General features: G+C 39.5%; 1 long non-coding RNA gene across 1 annotated transcript; it reads right to left on the reverse strand.

The window, feature by feature from the left end:
• Positions 1 to 5,211: 5,211 nt before the first annotated feature.
• Positions 5,212 to 9,547, reverse strand: LOC134761278 (uncharacterized). Its single transcript, XR_010139711.1, has 2 exons — positions 8,851 to 9,547; positions 5,212 to 5,686 (listed from the first exon to the last, which is right to left on the reverse strand). It is a non-coding gene; the product is annotated as an uncharacterized LOC134761278 (long non-coding RNA).
• Between the last annotated feature and the right edge of the window lie 5,154 nt (positions 9,548 to 14,701).

Raw genomic sequence — 14,701 nt, forward strand, 5'->3', positions numbered from 1 at the left:
AAGAAACTAACAGTATAACCAAAAAATGAGCAATGGATATGAAATGACAGCTCACAATATGAGCACCACAAATGAACTTTAAATGATGAAAAATGAACAAGCTAACGCTAATAAAATACATTAATATTAAATTATAATAAATATCCTTTTTACCTATGAGATTGTCAATGATTTTTTAAAAGTTGGTAATGCCTGTTTTGGCTACTGTATGTAGCACAGTCATCCTCAACATCTCTGATGGGTTTCCAAATGTGTGATACCAACAGTTACGAAGTTAAGATGTATTCATCTTTGTATTTACAACGTTCAAAGCATTTCATGACACAGTACAAGAACAATTTATGCTTAAATAATGAACAAATTCGACTAGAAATCATCTTGCTAAGAATGTTTACTATCCTTTATTTACTAAGGGAGAAACTACTGTACACTTACAGAAAATTAATGAACAATTGAAACAATAGCTGTGCCAATTAACTCTTAATCAAAATTTTAATTAATTATACACAGCTATTCTGGAGAATTCTAGCTAATCCAGACACTACTGTAGCTACCCTTTTGTTTTGGAAAAATATCACATCAAATTACTTCAATGCAAAATGTAATTTTTGTAATTATTCATTATTCTGACAAAGTGATTTTGTTTTCTACAATGTAGACATTTTTTCTGCTAGCCATGCATCTTCAGAATTGCACAGATAGTCACACCCACCATCAGCAAGGCATACCAACTAACAAATAGATTGTAAACAGTACAGTGTGGACAGCATACTACAAATTTATTGAAACTATAATTATTTATTTACTCGAAGAAAGTCTTCTCTTTTCATGATCACCATGAAACCCTAGTAAATTATACCAGTAAATAATATCTGAAATTCTCAAGTATTTAAAAAGTCAATATATTGACGTCTGTAGAACAGAATTTTAATCAATATTACAGTATATTAATACATATAATTAAGTGTTGTTAAAAGATAGTTTTTCACGAGATGAGCACATAAAAATAATCAAGTAAAAACTTAAATTCTTGGACTAACAAGTGGATGAATTTAATAAAAAAACTTTTAAGATTATTTTACTTTTCAAATGTTTTTCTTCACTGTGAACATTAGTTTCAATTAAAATTTCGAATATATATTATAAAAACACAATAAGGGAAGATTGTGAATTTCTACAATTTTAATATACTTGTAAAAATATCTTTCCAATATAAAGTCCAACCTTCAATTATATATATATATATATATATATATATATATCCATATTAATGGAAAAATCCTGGACATTCAGATGTAATTAAAATCAGTTGAAGGAATTATAGACTATTTTGTTTCTAATTCACTGAAATTAAAAATAACAATAGTGATATGAAGGCATTTATTTATTGTATGGTAGATATGCGCTTACGAAAAACAGTGAGAGAATATATGGCATATTAAGATTTCTTTCTAAATATTATAATAGTAATAACAGAAAATGAATAAATGATCTTCTGTCTTAATGAATCCATTTGATAGGCAAACACCTGCATTACATGCAAAACACTTCTGTCATTGATATGCTTATCATTTTTTCCTGAATGACCTTGAAGCTTAATGAAATTCACACGAAAGTTTTACTACGCATGTTTAAAGAAAGCAGTTAAAAAGACTCAGATAGCTGTAAAAAATCGAATCTCATTTTATTAAAAAAAAATCCTCTGTTCTCATTTACTGAAAAAGTAAACTGCTTCAATTCAAAAGCAGTTTACAAGCAACTTCCATGGTGCCTCTTTGTTGTAACATGGCAATGTCCCCTAGATTGACAAGTGGTGCAATGGTCCTTGAGGACTGATTTCTAAGGATGTTAAAAGCATGAACTTCATGATTTTTAAATACTTTCTTAAATACATGCTTCAAAACAAAGTCAAACATTGAACCAACAATTTAAGAAAGAAGGTCTCAGTGTTGACAATAGGAAACACTATAAAGAACATTCATCTAGCTTCCGGTTTACATTTGACAAAAGTAGAGGTACACAGTTGTAGAACAATGTGAAATGCCTGGGCTCTGTTCAGCAAGGTAAATCTACATAAAGTCACTAGTGATTAAGATAGAAGGAATCTTTAGAGTGCCATATGCTGACATTTGGAAAATTTAAATGACATGTGTTAAATCTATTAATATAGGAAACTTTCTGTGAGCTTTTAGAACATTTACAGACTTCTTGATTTGTGATTTCCCTATATAACATAAAAACATGATTTCTTTGGGTTAGTAAAAGCTTTAGGCACAACAATATACAGAAGATAGGTTTTCACTGACTTTGCAGCCTACCTACCCCCACCCTTAGGCAACTCTCCTGGGGCACCATTTCCAGTTATAATTCTCATCAAGAGATGAGACCATTTTCTTTCTAACAAGAATAATCATATTTATTCAGAAAAGCAAGCTGCAAGTGTAGACCTGAATTTTGCCTTTTATCCTCTCCTGAAAATACAGAAAATGCAAACAAAGAGAATTGTGACCTTACATTAATCAGGTGCTATTCATTGCACAACACAGAACATCTCTAGAATCTTTTTATATGATTTATCTACTTGTGATACTAGAAGTGTTAGAATCCACAGGACTTCTTATGTTTCATGATGCATAGTGTAGAAAATGCATACAGCATTGCTGTGCTTAGCCATATTGGAGCCTGAGGCAAAGACAAAATCAGTAATACTGATCTATCTGTATTTAAAATTTGGATGTTTTGTTCATCACGGTTTTTGAATTAATTCTTGTTTTTAAAAATGTATTGCATTAAAAATAGATAAATTGAATGACATCAAAATAAAAACTTGTGTGCATCAAAGAACTCTAATAATAAAGTGAAACAGCAACCACGAAATGTGAGAAAATATTTGAAACTCATATATCTGATAAAGGGTTAATATCCAGAATATATTTAAAAACTCCTCCATCTCAAAAGCAAACACACAAAAAAAACAAACAACCCAATTAAAATATGGGCCAAGAAATTGAACAGACATTTCTCCAAAGAGGATATTATCCAAATGGCCAATAAGGACATGAAAGGATGCTCAACAGTACTATTATTAGAGAAACGCAAATTAAAACCACAATGAGATACCACTTCATACCCCTTAGAATGGTTAAAATCAAACAGAAAATAACAAATGACACTGAGAATGTAGAGAAACTGGAACTCTTGTGCCCTGCTAGTGGCAAAGCAGGGCCACTAAGCAGTACAGCCTCTATAGAAAACAGTATGGTGCTTCCTCAAAAATTAAACAGAATTACCGTATGATCCAGCAACTCCACTTTGAGTTTATACCCAAAAAAACTGAAAGCAGGGACTTGAACAAATATTTGTACACTCAAGTTCATAGCAGCATTATTCACAATAGCCAAAATGTGGAATCCATCCAAGTGTCCATCAGTGGGTAAATGGATAAACAAAATGTGGTATATACATCCAAGGAAACATTATTCAGCCTTAGGGGAAAAAAAGGAAATTCTAATATATGCTACAGTATGGATGAACCTCGAAGACATTTTACTATGTGAAAACAAGATAGTCACAAAATGACAAATACCATATGATTATACTTAAATGAGTTTCCTAGGGTAGTTAAATTCATAGATACAGTGGAATAGTGGGGGTTGGGGGCTAGAAGAAGGAATGAATGGGGGCAAATTGTTTAAACTATGCAGAGTTTCAGTTTGGGAAGATGAAAATGTCTAGAGATGGATGGTGGTAATAGTTGCACAATAACGTGAATTACTTAATGCCACTGAACTGTAGACTTTAAAATGGATAAAACAGTAACATGTATGTTATGAATATTTTGCCACAATTTAGAAAATATTGCATGTAAATATTACCCAACTCAATTATTGGCGCTACCTCTCCTTCAACTCACTTAAAGTTTCTGCCTGAGAGTGCTTTACTAACTTCACCCTTGCCCTGGCCCTGGAAAATTTCCGTGTTTGTTTGGCTCATAGATGTTATGATCTGAATGTTTGTGTCCCCCCCAGCCCCAAATTCATAAGTTGAAACCTAATCCCCAATGCAGTCTTGAGATGATTAGGTCATGAGGGCAGAGTCCTCCTAAAAGGGATTGGTGCCATTATCAAAGGGGCCTGAGGGAGCTTGTTTCCTCCCTCTACCCTGTCAGGATGCAGTAAAAAGGCGCTGTCTAGGAGGAACAGGTCCTCCCTGGGCACTGAATCTGCTGGTGTCTTGATCTTGGACTTCTTAGCCTCTAGAATGGTAACAAATAATTTTCTTACCCAATCTACAGCATCTTGTTATTATAGCAGTCTGAGTGGACTAAGACAATAGAATACAGCATAAAATAACATGTTATTTTCTTTCTTTCCCCTTCTTCCCACCCTCAAACTCCTGGTGTTTGTTCTTTTATAAGATAGATTAAAATGTACTTAAATTACAAGCTGAGAACCCTATGTTGGGCTCTGGGTAACAGGGATGCACTTGTGAGATTTCAATTCTTTATCGAGTTTGATTTCTCTATTCATCTCTCCTTCACAGCTTTCAAAATCTTAGTCTTAAAATTATTGTAGTAGAAACAAATATTAAAAGTAATTTTTTGAAAGGTTATCTCAAAAGCTCTGAGAAACTTCACCTTTTACAAAGACATTGGTTAGCTCTTGGCATGATTAATGTTAGCATGTTTGATCCCTCTATCAACGGAGAACATTTTGAAATTGGCTTTATTTTTTGCTAAATAAAATATCACCACATGTAAGGGAGAAATAATGTTTAAACAATATTTTGATAAATATGTTATTTAAAATGCATGTGAGGAACTCCATATCAAAAAGAGAAAATAAAAATTAACTAACGTTTCAAAGTATATAGATCCTTCATTTTATGTTTGAATACTCATGAATTTATCAGTGTGTAAACTGCATTTGAGAGTACAGGACTTTTGTAGTATCCTCAGTGAAAATGATACCACTAACTCCCTGAATTGTAAAATCAAGGCTATCTCAAATGATTTAAACTTAAGGTTTTCACTCATGTTTAATGCCAAAATATTCCTAACTATAACGTTCACACTAATCCAATTTTTAAATGCAGCTATCAAAAAACAAGTTGCAATTTATACAGCACAAAGTCTCTCTTCTTACCTTGACAGTAGCTTCATAGACCATAGATCTTCAAAAAACACCAAGGGTTTTCATAATAATGGTGAAGAAAGAATCAACTTGGATAAAATTAAGTAGTTTGTCTTTTTTTTTTAACGCTACCATATCCCAATTGTCTAGCATTCCACTATCCAGAATACAGCCTGCCTGAAATGTATTGATTTTTCCTTCCTATATTCATTTAACAAGTATGTACTTTTGACAACTACTCTGTGTCAGGCACTGCCCTGAATGCTGAAGATACAATCAAAAATCCCCTCATGGAAATATTCCAGTGCTGGAGAAAATATACCCATTAAATACAATATCTCAGACCTATGGAATTACAAGTAGTCTGGTATAATCTATTAGAAAACTGTAAGTGTCATGAAAACGAATATAGGGTCCCAGAACCAATCACGGAAGTGTTTGTTATCTTAGGATATGCCTTTACCTGGAGCTTGGAGATGAATAAGAGTTACCTTAGCTGAATAGTGGAGGAAATTGGTGTGGTCTTAGCACAGGGAACAGGATTTGCAAGGATCCTGCATTGGAAGGAAGAAAATAAGAAAGAATCAAATGAGGCCCTTTCGTGGGATAGGAAGGGATTGGTGACAGTCACACTTGGCACACAGATTCTATTTGTCTTCACACAGATAAAGGAAAATGGTGCTGTCCCTCTGGCAAATTAACTTTTTCACTGCCCAGAATTTCTACAACCTTAAATTCCCTAACAGCTAATCTACTGCCCTTCTTTCTCCCTGACTTCAGATATAATTGAAGAGCTTGTCTAAAGTCTTCCTGTCTTTGTTCCAATGTCCTGAATGTACATACTGGATATGTCAGATGTAGGGAAAAAAAAAAGCTGAGATGGGGATGGTGGTGGAGGGTATACTCTAACAAGCAAAGTGAACATAGGAGAGTTAGAAAATCTGTGTTTTATAAAGTGCAAATATGTATCAAAAATGAGTATATTATGTTAGTGATTTTTTTTTTAGATTCACCATAATGATAAATGCTGAAGAATTTGGAGAAGCAAGAGACGAAACACATTACAGATCAAGAACATCTTTTTTTTGTTTTTTTTTTGTTTGTTTTTGAGACGGAGTCTCACTCTGTCCCCCAGGCTGGACTGCAGTGGCGTGATCTCGGCTCACTGCAACCCGAGTAACTGGGACTACAGGCGCCGGCCACCAGGACCAGCTAATTTTTTTTGTATTTTTAGTAGAGACGGGGTTTCACCGTGTTAGCCAGAATGATCTCAATCTCCTGATCTCGTGATTCGCCCTCCTCAGCCTCCCAAAGTGCTGGGATTACAGGCTTGAGCCACGGTGCCCAGCCAAGAACACCTTTTTAAATGATTTTTTTTTTGGTAGTCATTTTCTAACATGCAAATGGTTTAGTATTAACCCTAGGTATTCAAAATTGCAATGCTTACATATTTTTTACCAGCAGGGACAAATAATACAGATTTTTTATTTTTATTTTTGAGCTTCAGTTTCCATATGTGTAACCTAGATGTACACACTGCAGTGCCTTCGGTTAGATGTTGATAATATGTCTGCATACACATACATATGTACACGCAAACACAAATAAATAGATCACCGGTTGCAAATTACAAGTAGGGACTCTGGACAAGATGGAGTTATGTGACTTGCCAACGTGCATTCATAAATTTTAAAAAATTGAACTAAAATTATTGTACCATATACATTCATGACTCAGTGTGCCTTTTATGAAAAAGTGGGAAAAGTGAAGTTCTTGACTGTGGAAGTGAGAATTATTGGTTTGGTTTCACTCTCCTGTATGACGTAGCTCTATCAGTGGTAACACAAGCAACTTAACTGTTTAGGCAAATTTTCACAAATTCAGGATATTAAGCAGGGTTTAAGAGGGATTTTCTGATGACTGCTGATGTTCTCGGCCAGAAATCAAGGGATTCTCATACTTTTCTTTCTCTCCATGTTTCTTATCTTCTTATCATGCCGGCACCTCCTCTACCACCATTGCAGCTTCCTTCCCTTACAGTCACAACTTTCATCCCCCTGTCCCCTTCAGAACCTTTCTATGTCCTTTTATTTTCCATCCCTTTAGTAAGAAATTAAATCATATTTTTAAATAAATTTAATCAATTCAATGCAGTTATACATTTTTATATTCTACATAAAGATAGTATATTTTTGGTATTTCTGACAATAACCTCTGAAAACATTAAGTTATCCCTTACTACCTATGTTTAATATCATTTTCCTTCTGATTCAGTGACCTTAACAAAGAAATAGGCTATCCACCCTGTTTATGTATTCGTAATTTTAATTCATCCTACACATATTTTTAAATTTCTATGAATCAGGCCTTAGGCTGTGGGTACAAACATAAACACAATCATTGAAACAGATGATGTTTCCAGAAAATAGACATTATACAATAGTCAGTTCTTTACTATGATGATGAAATCAATTCCTGGTTTCATCTTTTCTCCATCTAATAACTGTGACAATGATGTTTGCTGCATCTAGAGTCAGTATCATTCCCAGCATCAAATGTGTGTTTCTCTAGTAAGAGTGAATACAGCCATCATAATGTGGATTGCAAAACTCAGTGAACACTGCTACCTCTGGACACTGGAGAAGAGAAGCATATTGGGTGCAAGTCTGTGGGGAAATGGGGAGGAGGGACAAGGAGAACAGTTGCATTCCCTAAGAGAAAATTAGAAAAAGTATGCTGTTTTAAGAGTTGTTCAAACTATGGTGGTGGGGTGGGGAATACGTGTGTGTATGTGTGTGTGTATATATAGACATGTACGTATATATGTTAGATACATATGTATATATGTGTGTGTGCCTGTATATGTGTGTATGTATGTATGTGTGTTAGATACATATGTATATATGTGTGCATGCATATGTGTGTATGTGTGTTAGATTCACATATGTGTGTGTGTGCGTGTATATGTGTGTGTGTATACAGAAAACGTTCTATGTAAAACACAATCGAAGCTATCATTATCAGATAGGTACTTCCCTATGTTAGAGGCTGCCTACCTCTGGAGCAGGGGACAATAATTCTGGAGAAATACATGTGCTTCCAAAGCTTTGGCTTTAAAAGTGCACGTGGTTCTTTCAGATTTTGAGTGAAACTCTTACTATCTCACTGGCACAGATGTCATCAGAGACGGGCACATCTTCATGTCCGCCACTCAGCTGACCAGTAAGGCACTTTACTGCCTTTTGGGTATTATCTCTAGATTCCTCCATTCAATAAAGGTCTTAAATTGAATTATGGGTGGCCGTTTTTCTCAGTAATAAGCCGGTGTTTCATGAGTACGGGAGTAGTTACAGGTCCAGAAATGGGCATTTCCTGTTTCCCTTCTTTGAAAATGGCAAGTACACATTATTGTGCTGGGGCAAGAGAACTAGAACATGCTGAAAAGATAAACATTGTTTTTCCACCTAAAAGATAAACATTTTTTTTTCCACCTTCTCCCATTTTCTGACCTCACCTGTTCCCCGTCTGACCTCTGGGGGGCTTACTCGGGATGTCGAGGAAAATGTAAAGTATGTAAAACCGGCTCCTTAAGTAGTATTTGTACCCCTAACGGTGGATTTCTGAGAAAAGATCCAGAAGACTAAGAAATGCATATCTAATGAATAAATTTCAGGGAAATTGGAAGGTTTGGATAGAAAGGAAAGCACCATTTACATACATAAGCATACTGTGACGGATCAGGGCAAGCACTCCAGTGTCACCCTCTTCCTGTATCTATACACCTTGTACAATGCAGTCCAAGGCTGTGAGGACTTCGGCGGGCAAAACGCTGAGGAAACCAACCTGCCTCCAAATCCAAGGCGTGAGATTTACATTGCAGCCTTTGTGATGCTGCTTAGTTAACTGGCTGTATTTATGCAGATATTGTAGACTTACTTCCTTTTAGGTTTTCCCCCTTTCGTGACTGAAATCATGAATTCCTAAAAATAAATAGCAAACCAAAGGACAAAAAAAAAAAAAGCCAAAACAGGTTTACCTAACGGGAAGCCTGGAAGGGTTGGCGTTGGAGAAGCCGCTGGGAAGCAGGGCAGGCAGCAGAGAGCCGCCCACCGGTCTCCGGGTCTCTGCCCCGGGCTCTTTCCAGCCCGGCCTTTGGGTAACTGGGGTGGGGGAGGGCGGCCGGCTTTCAGGTCGCGTCTCCCGCAGGTTTGGGAGCCCGGTAGGCCGTGACTGAAAGACCGTGGCAACTGCGGTCAATTGCCCTTTTAGAGCTCATTTTGGGGGAGAATGGTAGCAGCAGAGCCACTGCCGCCCTGGCTCTTGTAGGTGGGTCTGGAGTGTCACGTAGGCATCCCAACTCGCGCCGGGGGCCGTGGTCCGCAGACTCCCACTTCATTGCCCCGGAGGCCTGAGCCCGCCCCACCCGGCGGTGGCTGAACCTTTCCCGAGAGTCGGGCAGCGGCGGCTGGAAAGTGGAGGCAGCCTAACCGCCTAGCGCTGAAACCACCATTCACAAATGCAAACCCCTGTCTTCCGTGGATAAACGGTGGCGGCGCGCGTCCGAGCGTCCCCGACGGGCTGTGGGGAGCCCCCCGGGAGAGCAGAAAAAGAAGCGGGGTGGCGGTGGCTAGGAGGCGACTGAGCCTTCTCGCCTGGCCAGCGGAAGAGGGAGCCGGGTCCGGGCGCGCCGAGCCAGCCGCCCCTCGCGCAGTTCCTCGGCTGCGGCGCGGGGTTCGCCCCGCTTCTCCCCGGCAGCACCCGGCTGGGTGCCCCCGGAACAGCACAGTGCGGCAGGCGGCAGCGTCCTCCCCTCGCCTCCCCCACATTCCCTCACCTCAGCCAAGGAGGCAGCCCTGGCGCCCCCGCCCGCCCGGCCCCGCGCCCCCGCCCGCCCGGCCCCGCGCCCCCGCCCGCCCGGCCCCGCGCCCCCGCCCGCCCGGCCCCGCGCCCCCGCCCGCCCGGCCCCGCGCCCCCGCCCGCCCGGCCCCGCGCCCCCGGCCGGAGCGCCCCAACCCGGAGCGCCCCCACCCGGTGCGCCCCCGCCGGGTCCCGCCGCTCAGCCCCGCCACGCTGCAGCCGGAGCTACCGCCGCGGCCGGTCCCACAGACCGGGGAGGAGGAGGAGGGGGGGGAGGAGGAGGAGGAGGGGGAGGAGGGGGAGGAGGGGAGGACGAGGAGGAGGCGGAGGAGGCGGAGGAGGCGGAGGGGGGAGGGGGATGGAGCCGGGAGGAGGAAATAAATAAATAAAACAATAACCTCCGCGCCAATAAGAGCGAGGGAGAGAGCAAGACGCGACCAGAGAGCCACCGGGGCCGGCTCGCGCGCCTCTGAGAGGCTGTCCGCGCGCGCGCGCGTGTGTGCGTGAGTGTGGATTTGCCTGGACTGGAGCTGGAAAGTCCAAACTAAAAGTGTTGCTCTCGCCGGGTGCCGAGGCCGCGGCGGAGGCTGCCCAACTTCCCCGGGCCAAGTGAGTGGCGTTGCCAGCGCCTTTGGCGAGGCGGCGGCCGCTCGGCCCTGCGCCGGGGCACGGCGGCGGCGGCTCCGCTCGCCCCGGGAGGGAGCCCGCGGCCAGGGCTGGACTCTCGCCCCGCCACCTCCACCGACTCTCTCCTCAGCCTCCACACCTGGCACCCCAGCAAGGTACGTGGCGCTTCCCGGCGCGCCTTCTTCCCTAGCACACCCCGCGCGGATTTTTGGCTGCCTAGATTCTTCACCTTCCCAGAGTGGTCATCATTTGTCAAACTTTACCTCCACCTCGCACATGCCAGCGGCTGCGGCAGCCGCCCTCCCTGGCAGCGTGGGCTCCGGTCGCTGATGGGAACCGAGGGGTGGGGGGGAGGATCTGCTGGCAGCGGTGGTTCCCATCTGGATTAAGATCGTATTTCGGAATAACTCGCAGGTCTTACCTTCCGGGGGTGTCCTTCATTATGATGTTCCCTGTGATGCTGGTAATGGTTTTCCTTGCTCCTTCTGCACGGAAGGACGTACAAGTTTGCAGGAGAAGGTACATGAAAAGCAGGTGAAGTTTGCAGCCACTTGACTCCAAGAGAGGAGTAACCCTTTCTTTGCAGTAGCAGCTATGGTTTTGAAGCAGCGGCGGCGGCAGCGGTGACAGCGGCCTGGCCGGTGGCGGCAGCTGCACGTTGTCCCCTCTGTGACTGGGAGAAGGAGGAATAGTGGGGCTGCCTCGTCGGAGAGCGCAACTCGGGAGCTGCCTGCAAAGACGCTGCGGGGGAAAATGCTAAGGGCTCCCAGATCCTTGGTAAATCGTGTTTGGAGAGGCATGATTTCCTTTTGTGATATTTATGTGCTTAATAACAGACACGCTTAAAAATCTCTTTAAAACTTTTATGCATACGATTTCCATTTCTAGATTAGGTGAACGACTCTGAAACCTCTTAGATAAATGCCAAAATCAGTAAGATCGGAGCGGTGTGCAAACCTGCAATGAATTGCCCAGTGCCTTCTTGTTTGTAACGTATCACCTACTGGGAAACGTATCTTCCGTGCCATACTATTTTAGTAATAGTTATAGGTTCATTATTATTATTTTTTTCTTACGGTGAAGTAGGAAGTTTTTAGTGAAACGAAAATTTAGAAGTCATAGTAAGTTTCCAAGCAACGTGCTTGAGCCTTTTGAAGCCACCTGCTGAATTAGTTCATGTTACTTTTCAGAGGTTACCACTTTGGTACAGGAGATGTAGACATATCCATCCAGCAGATGGAGCAGTGGAAAACTATACTGGAACCTGCATAACACTCATTTATCCCAATGTAATCACAAAGAGGCCAAATAAATGTGTATGGAGCTCACTTTAGGGGAGACACTGGTTTTACTGTCATATTTGGAAAAAATTTTGTGTCTACTGAAATATGATTGGAATATATATGTAGAAACTTCAATTCTTTAGGCTTCTTTTTCATTCGTAAAGCATTTGAAAATAGTTTTTGTGCATATTAGAGTACAGGATGATTCATTCATGTCAGAAATGTCAACTGGTCCTTTGGTTATATATTGTGGTGACTCACAACACCATGAAAAACAATGCCTTCTGCCGTAATAGAAGTCTAATTATTGCGTTATAGTTTAAAAGTATAAAAACTTGCATTTGAAAGTAAGCAAACATCATTTTGAATACTTTTTAGCATTCTAAATGCAACTGAATTTGTGTTTTGCAAAGTTAAGATAGCTAAATACACTTATTTCTTCAAATAATTTACTGCAGCTTAAATTGAAGGCAAAAGTTAATAAAACGTTTTAGTCATTCTTGTGAATTGATGTTCCTTCTTCCCCAAAATTTCATGAAATTTAGATCTGGTGTGATCTGGTCACATTCATTTTACCTTCAGAGACAAAGACGAAATTCTTCAAAAGCCACTTTAAAAAATCCTTACATTGATATATTATGCTAACAATAACATCAGGAGAGAATCTGCCTTCCTACAAAAATTTTAAAACTTTGCAATCAGTTATGCATCTGAAAAAATAGCTTTAAAGTGAACAGAGACAAATGGGCTGCCCATTTCACAGGCAGAACGGCAAAGACTTAGGCACCTGCTTTGTTGCACCGTTTCAGGAAAGAACTGGTTCTTCAGTCTAATCTGCTCATCTCCCATCTCTTGCTCCTTTCATTGTGTTTTGTCATAGATTTTACCGTGGCAGAGAACTGAGCTTAACTACTCTGAAAAAAATCCTATTAGGTCTTACTTTAATGTCATTATTTAGCAATTTAAAAGTTACAGCCATACAGCAAACATTTTAATGAATTTAGAGACAGACACGATGCCATTGAAAAATGTAGCACTAGCAATCATTTGAATTAAACATGCTTTACACTGAGGGCACATGTTTATAAAATATATGTGACTGTTTTCTAAATCTTCAGATAACGTCTGTAGCAAAGTATTTACTTATGCATTCTGAAAGTATATTTCTTTCACATTCGCATAATATCCAAGAAGGCTTGGAACTCCCAGTGTTATAAAATAGTATAACTACCTTTCTGAAAGAACTAATTTTATCCCACCTGTTGCCACACAGATTAAATGATTATAGATTTTTCTAAATTTATTCCATCCTAAATTTATGCCCCTTTACGCAGGCAAAAGGGTTTCAGTGTAAGATGCTGAAAGTTTTATGCCATATTTAAATGTTTAAAAATATGAATACCAGACATTTACTAATGTATCATCTCTATTAAATGTGTTAAATTCCTCCAATATAACTCTTATTGATAGTTTACAAATCAGCTGGTCAAAGCAATGTTAATGTAGTAAAATAGGTTAAACGTAGGTATATTATGGTCATTGCTCATGTGATATATATCTTCAGAGAAAACCGGGTGCCTTGTAAGTTTTTCTGTAAACTCAATATAAATGAAATGCTGATAAGATTGACATAATTTTGATATAACTTTGACATATATATTTCTACATATTTTGAGACTTTAAAAATATAATCACTAAATACTCTTTGTACAGTACTGAGCGTTTTCAGTTAAGTTTACTGGACTGATACAATCCTGTAATATGCTACTGAAGTTGAGTTCAAGTTTGTGGAGGGAAATATTGGATACATACATACATACATACATACATACATACATATGTACATACACACATGGGTCATCAGTTTTCACTGGGAATCTTGGTAATGGGAGTGGCAATGTGCCTATTGAAGAATTTTGGAAAATAGTCTAATCATCAACTTTAAATTCTCATTTTAAAAACGTGATCAAAAATAGATATCTGTTAAGTAGAGGATCTGTATTTAACCTAAGCCTCATGGTAATAGTTGAAGCTTGGCATTCACCAAGTGTTTGCACTTGTTATTACAGTAATTTTAATGCACTTTCTGCATTATTTGTATTTTCATTCCATCTCCTTAGGACATTGTTCTAATAGAGCTATAATATAGCTCTATTAGGTAGTTTTCTTCCAGCACCATAAAATGTAGCCACTGAGTTTAGACTTAAATATAAAACCGCAATTACATTTGCACCAATCTAATATTTCGACTGAATTAAGTTTTTGAAACTCATATAGAGGGATTGAGAGATTATGAAGAAACAGAGATTTCGGTTTTTTCTCCATTAAGTTATCTTCTGGGAGTTAACGTGGGTTTATCAGTCAGTGACGATCAAGAAAAAGATGAAACCTTTTATTCTTTAGTTTCTGTCTTGTCACCTGCCTGTTTGGTTTCTCTTAGTGTCAAGTATGACTGAGCATGACTTTCACTTATAATTTATAGAAAAGGCATATATGTTTGAAACTTGGGTGTTTTATTGGGAGGCACCATTAGTTTTTAATAAGAAGAAAAAGTTTTTAGCACTATATATAAGGAAAAAATCATAATATAAACAAATTATTCTAGATGAGTACAGCAGTGAAAAATGTATCTTGGGATATAAATTTTAGCAGAAATGATGAGGATGCAAGATTTATCCCAAATCATATTTCCAACTTTGAGTATTACTGTAATTTAATTTTTATATATTAATGCTGTATTGGGTACAAACACCTTTACCTTTAACTCTCTTTAATTACCACTTCTTTGTATAAAAGTCTACC

Source organism: Pongo abelii, chromosome 3, assembly GCF_028885655.2.
Source record: "Pongo abelii isolate AG06213 chromosome 3, NHGRI_mPonAbe1-v2.0_pri, whole genome shotgun sequence".
Classification (NCBI taxonomy): Eukaryota; Metazoa; Chordata; class Mammalia; order Primates; family Hominidae; genus Pongo; species Pongo abelii.